The 10,211-nt window shown below is 40.4% G+C and overlaps 1 protein-coding gene across 1 annotated transcript in view; it reads right to left on the reverse strand.

The window, feature by feature from the left end:
- The window catches only part of brap (BRCA1 associated protein), a 62,751-nt gene extending 52,647 nt beyond the window's left edge, over window positions 1-10,104 (reverse strand). Inside the window, exon 1 of the mRNA XM_069933389.1 lies at window positions 9,992-10,104. The gene's annotated coding sequence lies outside the window, so the exon portion shown is untranslated. The remainder of the gene's footprint in view (window positions 1-9,991) is intronic.
- Between the last annotated feature and the right edge of the window lie 107 nt (window positions 10,105-10,211).

The following is a 10,211-nucleotide window of genomic DNA, read 5'->3' on the forward strand; positions in this document are numbered from 1 at the left end:
TGCTGGTCTACCAGCATGTCTTGTCCATAAATACACTAAAAAAAACCCATACACAAACACATCCTTACCTGACTTTGTCCCGGAATGCAGGATTGCCCTTTTACACAGACAGCGTTCTGGCACTGTTAGTACCTCTACTACTGGAAAAAAGCCGGGATTGGAATGACCTCCGCACCCCCCCCCCACCCCATTCCACATCAGTGCCTTTTTACAGAGGTGTAGCATGAAAAATCTTGAATATCACAGAACAAAGTGGCTGTGTAAAAGGAAATTAAGATTCAGAGGGAGAGGGTGCATTGGAGGCATATGTTTTTTTTTTAACATAGAACATATGAAGTGTCTCCCTACCTTCTGTGAGTGGCCATTCACACAGGAACGACCAAAACTCCAAATATTCATATCACACCGCGCATTCAGACGGAATACAGGAAGTGTAGTAATTAAAGAGGCGGGACTTGCAACATCGTGACGGCAATGTCAATCTTGACATCTGACATACGTGGGACATACAGCGCTACTGTGGCGATGTCGAGTGTGACATGAATCACGCGTCATCCATTGTTCACGGAATGTCTAGAGTTAACTTTAGACTGCAGGCATTTCGGGAAATTTACTGGGGTGGGGGGGGGGGGGTCCCCTGTTCCAATCTTTTTACACAGACTGCGTTCCGGGAAAATGACAATAATTCTTGGAACAGAGCGGCTGTGCAAAAGACAGGAACAACCAAACCTGCAAATCTCTATTTTTGACCATGAGTTTAGATAGCACTCCATCAGCGAGGTGTATAAAGAGGCAGATGCCAACTGTGACGTATTACATACACGGGACATACAGCACCACTCTGTCAGCTTCCACTATGATGTGAATCACCTACATCTGACATATTCTTCAAACAGAGGAAAATGGCTGTTGATTCCAAGGTGCTTTGAATGTGTGAGCAGCAACTGTGCATAGCACTATTCAAATGCAGGTTAATTTCATGCACATTATCCATGACTTCATGATACATCCAATGCTGATGACTTAATATCTGCTTGCTGTAAATGTGAAGAAACACGCACTGCAACGTCACACACTTTATGCATCATTGCAATGTTGCATTCATTAGCTCCTTGGTCATGAAATGTCTGCAGTTCAGTTTAGACTGCAGGTGTTCTGGGAAAATGACAAGGGATCTAGAAGGGAAAATGTTGGAAAAGGAATGGCACCTTTATTCCTGTTCCAAGCTTTTTACATAGCATGCATTCTGGGAAAATAGGAATAATTTCCTGGAACACAGTGGCTGCGTAAAAAAAAAACAGTTGAATGGGTTACAGGGGATTGGAGTAGGATGTACAAGTATTTCCATGGGCAGGAATAGATAGCAGTGGGCACACCATAGAAGCAGAGCTGCCTTTGGTGGGATGGGAATGATGAGTGGGAGAGGTGACCAAAGTGGGACCAGTATCTGGGCTAGGTAATGGGAGATGAATGATGGCTTGTAGATGATTGGGCAGGTAACAGGAGAGGGTGATGAGAGGTGGGGCTCTTTGATGGAACTAAAGATGACGCTCTCCATTCTCTCATATTTCCCAATTTCAAAACATGTCATCTTCACAGAAACGCAAGTGACGATCTTCCGAATGACCATCTTAATAATCCAATAAATCAAACTTTGTATTTGCAGCTGTAAGTAGCTTTAATTGGTTGATAAAACATTTTGCACAACTTCATATCAAGATTTTTGTTATGATGGATAAACAAAGCATTCAGCTATATTTAAAGACATAATAATATGAAACGATAATGAGATGATTAAGACAAAATAAGATGAATTCAAAGAAAAGTATCTCGACCTTGAATCTCTGACATGATTCTTCAAAGAATGAAAGCAAGCTCCCCTTATACCCACAGTACGACATATGATGTCATAATCACTATGGTAACACTACAAACAACAACCTTACTTAAAGGGATAGTCATAACATTAACTACAAATCAAAAACACAAGATTTTAATCTTTACGGGAACAATAGATTGGGGATCATGGAAGGGTACTGGGGCAGGAAAGCAAGTGAAGTGAGGGTATGGTGATTACCTCACATCCCATTCCCTAATGTGGGTAATTAGAAGTGGTGATTGATCGTGTTAGCTGAGTGGGGGTGGGGTTTCAGAAGGACGGGTAGATCATTAAATCAGAAATTTACAGCACGAAAAGAGGCTGTCTATTCTTTGTTTTTGCTTGCCAAAATAGTTTTTATTGCATTTCCTACATTGTGTCCATTGGTCTGCAGGTAACAGCAGTGCAAATGTTCATCTGGGAGGTTATAAATGTGGGTGAGGGCTCTAACTCCACCTGCCTTTCAGGTAGCGAGTCCTCCCTCACCACACACCCAACCACCACACACCCCCGCCCACACAAATTAAGGGAAAATTTTTTTTCTCAATTCATCTCCAAAACTTCTAAAAATTAATTAAAACAATGGCTTCTAGTCAAAAATAGAGATTTTCTGTCCATCCTGTCTGGATGTCTCATCTTTAATTAAATATCTTGTTATTTTCCAACTAAGATTACTTTTCCTTACATCTGTAATTCTCCAGTCCTGACACCTTTGTTTTTTTTTTGGAGACTACTAAGTAGAAAATCTTCCAGGGAAAAAAAAATCTCAGAGTTGAACATGTCTTGTGCATATACTTTGACAATAACATCAGAACTGCAGCTGACGTGGACATTTACCCCCTCCATAAATCTTTGTCCGCGAAGCCAAGCCAAAGAAAGAAGAACATCAGAACTATTGATCGTGCTGCCACCTCTAATCCCAGTTCCCTCCATGGAAAATCAGTGGCAGTCATTCATACAAAACAAGATGGAGGCACCTGTATTCAGCAGAAGCCTCAAGGGGGTTACAGACTCCAGGGAAGCAGAGGACTGGCACGGGGGACAACATGTTGCCAATGGTTTGGCCAGAAGTCTGTGTGGCAGCAGGAGGGAAATCATGCATATTCTGCGACTCTGCTTCTTTCTCTGACTGTAAGGGGCGCTGGGCAATTTCTGCTGATGGCCTTACAGCAATTAAAAGCAATTTTGTGTAATATTACATGTTTTATTACATGACAATAGAAGAATCTTACAACTTCAATCTGAGGCGCCTGCAAGCTCACACCAAGACACAAGAGCAACTTGTCCATGAACTACTCTTTGCAGACGATGCCGCTTTAGTTGTCCATTCAGAGCCAGCTCTTCAGCGCTTGACGTCCTGTTTTGCGGAAACTACCAAAATGTTTGGCCTGGAAGTCAGCCTGAAGAAAACTGAGGTCCTCCATCAGCCAGCTCCCCGAGGGAGTCACGTGATGGAGTAGTGGCCGGTCAGGGAATTCCAGCCCTCTCCGGAAAAGTTGAAAAAAAACGCACAAAACACAAAGGTACAAGAGTAAAAATTAAAACAAAGTAAAAATAAAGGTGAGAAGAAAATGGCAGCGAAGAGAGAAAAGTCGAAAGCAATGGGAAGAAGAGAAGATGAAAGAACGTCGGAAGAAGAAGGTGAAGGCCTTACCTGTCCGAGGAGGCCCGCCGCAGAGAGAGAAGCCCGCTCTCTCAGGTCAGTGGATGTCCCGAGCTCGGGTCTACAAAAATGGCTCGCAGAGCCGAGTAAAAGTGCGCAACCGCGCATGCGCATGAAAAAAAACACACCGACGGGAGGGGGGGAACAGCTGCGGAGTCGATCTCCACAGCTGAGAGAGACACCTGCAACACAGCAACAGGTGCAGAACATGGAAAATAACGACAACAAGAAAGAAGAAGGTAAAAAGAAAACAAGGAAACAACAGGTGGTCAACCCAGAGGAAGAAGAAGAACAGAAAGAAATGGAAGAAGAAGAGAAAGGAAAGACAATGGATATATCTTTTTTTAAAGAATATATGGAATCAGTGAAAGAATGGCAATTACAAGAATTTAATGAGATAAAAAGAAGAATTAAGAATGCAGAAGAAAAAATGAATCAAATAGAAATGTTCATATCAGAGATAGGAAAAAGAGTGGATAATGTGGAAAAACGAGAAATAATCGTAGAAATGGAAGTAGAGGACTTAAAAGAGAAATTAGAAGAATCTAATAAAAAAGTTAAAGAGGCACATGAGCTGTTAGCTCAGAAGATAGATATAATGGAAAACTATAATAGAAGAAATAATATAAAGATAGTGGGCCTTAAGGAAGATGAAGAAGGCAAGAATATGAGAGAATTTATAAAAGATTGGATCCCCAGGGTCCTAGGAAGACCAGAATTACAGGAAGAAATGGAAATAGAGAGGGCACATAGAACATTAGCCCTGAAACCACAACCGCAGCAAAAACCAAGATCCATTTTAGTAAAATTTTTAAGATATACAACAAGAGAAAGCAATGAAGAAAATAAGAGAAGAGAAAAAGCCACTGGAATACAAAGGTCAAAAATTTTTTTCTATTAAGACATAAGTTTTGAACTCCTGAAGAAGAGGAAGGAGTTCAATACAGCAAAAATGATCTTATGGAAAAAAGGATATAAATTTATGTTAAAGCACCCAGCGGTACTTAAAATAGTTATTCCAGGGCAACAAAACAGACTATTCTCGGATCCAGAGGAAGCACGAAAATTTGCAGAACAACTACAAAACAAGCAGAGAAATGAAGACATGTAATGAGAGTAAAAATGACCACGAACTATATGTATGGGTACATGTGTATGTATATATGTGTATACATGAATGTATATGAATGCTGAACCAAGCCATGAAAGACCCCAACAATGAAGACGCTGTTTACATCCGGTACCGCACGGATGGCAGTCTCTTCAATCTGAGGTGCCTGCAAGCTCACACCAAGACACAAGAGAAACTTGTCCGTGAACTACTCTTTGCAGACGATGCCGCTTTAGTTGCCCATTCAGAGCCAGCTCTTCAGCGCTTGACGTCCTGCTTTGCGGAAACTGCCAAAATGTTTGGCCTGGAAGTCAGCCTGAAGAAAACTGAGGTCCTCCATCAGCCAGCTCCCCACCATGACTACCAGCCCCCCCACATCTCCATCGGGCACACAAAACTCAAAACGGTCAACCAGTTTACCTATCTCGGCTGCACCATTTCATCAGATGCAAGGATCGACAATGAGATAGACAACAGACTCGCCAAGGCAAATAGCGCCTTTGGAAGACTACACAAAAGAGTCTGGAAAAACAACCAACTGAAAAACCTCACAAAGATAAGCGTATACAGAGCCGTTGTCATACCCACACTCCTGTTCGGCTCCGAATCATGGGTCCTCTACCGGCACCACCTACGGCTCCTAGAACGCTTCCACCAGCGTTGTCTCCGCTCCATCCTCAACATCCATTGGAGCGCATACACCCCTAACGTCGAAGTACTCGAGATGGCAGAGGTCGACAGCATCGACTGAAGATCCAGCTGCGCTGGATGGGTCACATCTCCAGAATGGAGGACCATCGCCTTCCCAAGATCGTGTTATATGGCGAGCTCTCCACTGGCCACCGTGACAGAGGTGCACCAAAGAAAAGGTACAAGGACTGCCTAAAGAAATCTCTTGGTGCCTGCCACATTGACCACCGCCAGTGGGCTGATAACGCCTCAAACCGTGCATCTTGGCGCCTCACAGTTTGGCGGGCAGCTACCTCCTTTGAAGAAGACTGCAGAGCCCACCTCACTGACAAAAGGCAAAGGAGGAAAAACCCAACACCCAACCCCAACCAACCAATTTTCCCTTGCAACCGCTGCAATCGTGTCTGCCTGTCCCGCATCTGACTTGTCAGCCACAAACGAGCCTGCAGCTGACGTGGACTTTTTACCCCCTCCATAAATCTTCGTCCGCGAAGCCAAGCCAAAGAAGAAGACATGAATGTATACGTATTTAGAGGAAAATATAAAGAGTATAGATAAGAATTAATGAAAGGGAATAGAGGGAATAAGGAGGGAATTAAAAGAGTGACCTTTGTTATATATGAAAATTGAAATCTTTTCCGGGGGGGGCTGGGTGGGGAGGAGTTACGGTCACTGCAAAATCAGTTGACGCTTGCGAGTGAATTCACAAATCCAAATGGAGAGGGGAGATGTGGTTGCCCGGCAAGGGATAAAGGGCAACTCAGGAGGGGGAGGGGAGAATGGGGTTAAAGAAGTTTTAAGTAGGAAAATGTTTGATGTTTTAGAACTGTTGTCTTATAAAGTGTTCAAAACAAGAAAGCAGAAATGGATAAGAAGGAAAGGTGATGATGGAGAAATGGAAAGGGAAGATAAACAAAGTATGAAATGGCTACGTTGAACTATATGACTTTAAATATTAACGGAATACATAACCAAATCAAAAGGAAGAAACTGCTAAATTTACTGAAAAAAGAAAAAATTGATATAGCATTTGTGCAAAAAACACATTTAACTGAATTGGAGCACAAGAAATTAAAGAGAGATTGGGTAGGACATGTAACAGCAGCATCGTATAATTCAAAAGCGAGAGGAGTAGCTATATTAATCAGTAAAAATGTACCAATTAAAATAGAAGAGGAAATAATATATCCAGCAGGGAGATATGTAATGATAAAATGTCTGATATATTTGGAGTTTTGGAATCTACTCAATGTATATTCACCTAACGAAGAAGATCAAAAGTTTATGCAAGATATTTTTTTGAAGATAGCAGATACGCAAGGGAACATATTAATAGGAGGGGATTTCAACCTGAATTTGGATTCGAATATGGATAATACTGGGAAAAAAATTAACAGAAAGAACAAAGTAACCAAATTTATAATTAAATCGATGCAAGAAATGCAACTTTTGGATATATGGAGGAAACAACAACCAATAAAAGACAAGGAATATAAAATCAGTTTATTTGCGGATGATGTTATAGTATACTTAACAGATCCAGAACTATCAATAAAATAATTATATAAATTGAAGGAATATGGAGAAGTGTCGGGTTACAAGATTAACGTAAATAAAAGTGAAGCAATGCCAAAGAAGAATGCAGATTTCTCAAAATTTAAGAAGGAATCACCATTCAGATGGCAAATGCAAGCAATAAGATACCTAGGTATACAAAAAAATAAAAATCTCGACCATCTATATAAACTCAATTATTATCCACTAATGAAAAAATTACAGGGCGATTTAGAGCATTGGAAAGATTTACCATTAACACTAATAGGAAGGATAAACTGTATTAAAATGAACATTTTCCCAAGGATATTATACCTATTTCAGGCATTGCCAATACACTTGACAGAGAAATTCTTCAAGGAGTTAAAGAAAATAATAAGGAAATTTTTATTGAAATGGGGGAAACCGAGGATAGCACTAGATAAATTAACAGAATGGTATAAACAAGGAGGCTTACAACTGCCAAACTTTAAAAATTATTATAGAACCGTACAATTAAGATACCTATCAGATTTTTACCAAACAAGGGAAAAGTCAGATTGGACTAGATTAGAACTAGATAAAATAGGGGAAAAGATACTTGAACACATATTATATAAATGGGATGAAAAATTGGTACAACGTTGGAGTTCTCCAGTATTACATCATCTGCTCAATATTTGGTAGAAGATTCATGTAGAAAGGAATAAAACAAATTACCAATTACCAAAACTAATAATGACGCAAAATCAGTTACTCCCTTTTACAACAGATAACCTTTCCTTAAGAGAATGGGAGAAAAAAGGGATCAAAAGAATAGAAAATTGTTTTTCAGGAAATAGATTATTATCCTTTGAACAAATGAAAGATAAATATAATATAACTCAAGATACAGTGTTGGCATATTACCAATTGAGATCCTACTTGAAGGACAAATTAGGAAGCAGTCTGAGGTTACCAGAGGGAAGTAACTTTGAATATGTGATTACAGCTACAATGATAATCAAAAGATTTATAACAAATATGTATATTAAACTGCAAGAAAAGGAGAATGAGGAAACAAATGGTAAAACTAAACAAAAATGGGAACAAGATTTAAATATAAAGATAAAAAAGGAAACATGGGAGAAGTTATGCTCTGGAACGATGAGAAATACAATAAATACGAGGTTACATATGATACAATAAAACTGGATACACAGGCTATACATTACACCTCAAAAGTTAAATAAATGGGACCCAACAGTATCTGACAGATGTTTTCGTTGTAAAAAAGAAATGGGAACAACAATTCATGCAATCTGGACATGTGAGAAAGTAGAAAAATTTTGGGAAGATCTAAACCAGATATTAAATAAAATTACAGAAAACAATATACCAAAGAATCCAGAGATCTTCCTCCTAAGTAACATAAAAAACAAAGAATTTGGACTTGATTTGGATGGTGCACAAAAAAGATTTAAGATAGCTCTAGCCGTAGCAAAAAAATGTATTATGTCAACCTGGAAATTGGAAGATAATTTGAGAATACAACAATGGTATATAGAAATGAATAAATGTATTCCATTGGAAATAATAACATATAGTTTAATAAATAATATTGAAATATTTGAACAAATAATGGAGCCATACATGAAACACAATAGAGAAAACCTACCGGGGACATTTACCACCTAAATTAACGAAAAAAGAAGGAAATGAAAAGAATTGACTCAGTGGAATTTCTTGTTTATTTTTAATGAATGACCACATTGTTTGACTGGTTTAATGTATCTTAGATTTTGTACTTTAAATGAATGGGGGGGGAGGTAGGGAGGGTGGGATGGGAGGAGGGAGGGGGGGGAGAAAATGACACTGTATATATTTGAAAAGGAAAATGTATGTATCTTGGTCAATGTGGTTTATGGTGTGAAAAATAAAAAATTTAAAAAAAAAATTACTCTTTGCAGACAATGCCGCTTTAGTTGCCCATTCAGAGCCAACTCTTCAGCGCTTGACGTCCTGTTTTGCGGAAACTGCAAAAATGTTTGGCCTGGAAGTCAGCCTGAAGAAAACGGAGGTCCTCCATCAGCCAGCTGCCCACCATGACTACCAGCCCCCCCACATCTCCATCGGGCACACAAAACTCAAAACAGTCAACCAGTTTACCTATCTCGTCTGCACCATTTCATCGGATGCAAGAATCGACAACGAGATAGACAACAGACTCGCCAAGGCAAATAGCGCCTTTGGAAGACTACACAAAAGAGTCTGGAAAAACAACCAACTGAAAAACCTCACAAAGATTAGCGTATACAGAGCCGTTGTCATACCCACACTCCTGTTCATCTCTGAATCATGGGTCCTCTACCGGCATCACCTACGGCTCCTAGAATGCTTCCACCAGCATTGTCTCCGCTCCATCCTCAACATTCATTGGAGCGACTTCATCCCTAACATTGAAGTACTCGAGATGGCAGAGTCCGACAGCATCGAATCCACGCTGCTGAAGATCCAACTACGCTGGGCAGGTCATGTCTCAAGAATGGAGGTCCATCGCCTTCCCAAGATCGTGTTATATGGCGAGCTCTCCACTGACCACCGTGACAGAGGTGCACCAAAGAAGAGGTACAAGGACTGCTTAAAAGAAATCTCTTGGTGCCTGCCACATTGACCACTGCCAGTGGGCTGATATCGCCTCAAACCGTGCATCTTGGTGCCTCACAGTTCGGCGGGCAGCAACCTCCTTTGAAGAAGACCGCAGAGCCCACCTCACTGACAAAAGACAAAGGAGGAAAAACCCAACACCCAGCCCCAACCAACCAATTTTCCCCTGCAACCGCTGTAAGCGTGTCTGCCTGTCCCGCATCGGACTTGTCAGCCACAAACGAGCCTGCAGCTGACGTGTACATTACCCCTCCATAAATCTACGTCCGCGAAGCCAAGCCAAAGAAGAACATCACAAGTGAATCAAGGACAGGCAATAAGGTCACTTCAGTCAATTACCAGTAGAGGTCACTGGTGTTCCATTGGTAATTTCAACAAACAGGTATGAAAAGCCATGGTAATGTTGAAACACTGATTACACCAGAAATTATAATTGAGTAATTGACTGTAAATTTTCATCAACTCTTACCTTTAACAAACCTGAAGGCCCCCTTGTGTTATTATTTTTGTCTTTTCATGAAGTTGTTCCTGATGTGACTTGTAAATCTATAATGCAGGGGCTCTATAATTGAGGTGATGATGTCAAATGGTTAGGTAATGCAGTCACAGTGATATCATAATACAGCAAGATTGCTGCATTTTGATTGGCTAAACATTTAGTTTTCATAAAGACTTAAAATGCATCAGTG

This window comes from Narcine bancroftii, chromosome 4 (genome assembly GCF_036971445.1).
Source record: "Narcine bancroftii isolate sNarBan1 chromosome 4, sNarBan1.hap1, whole genome shotgun sequence".
In the NCBI taxonomy this organism is placed as follows: domain Eukaryota; kingdom Metazoa; phylum Chordata; class Chondrichthyes; order Torpediniformes; family Narcinidae; genus Narcine; species Narcine bancroftii.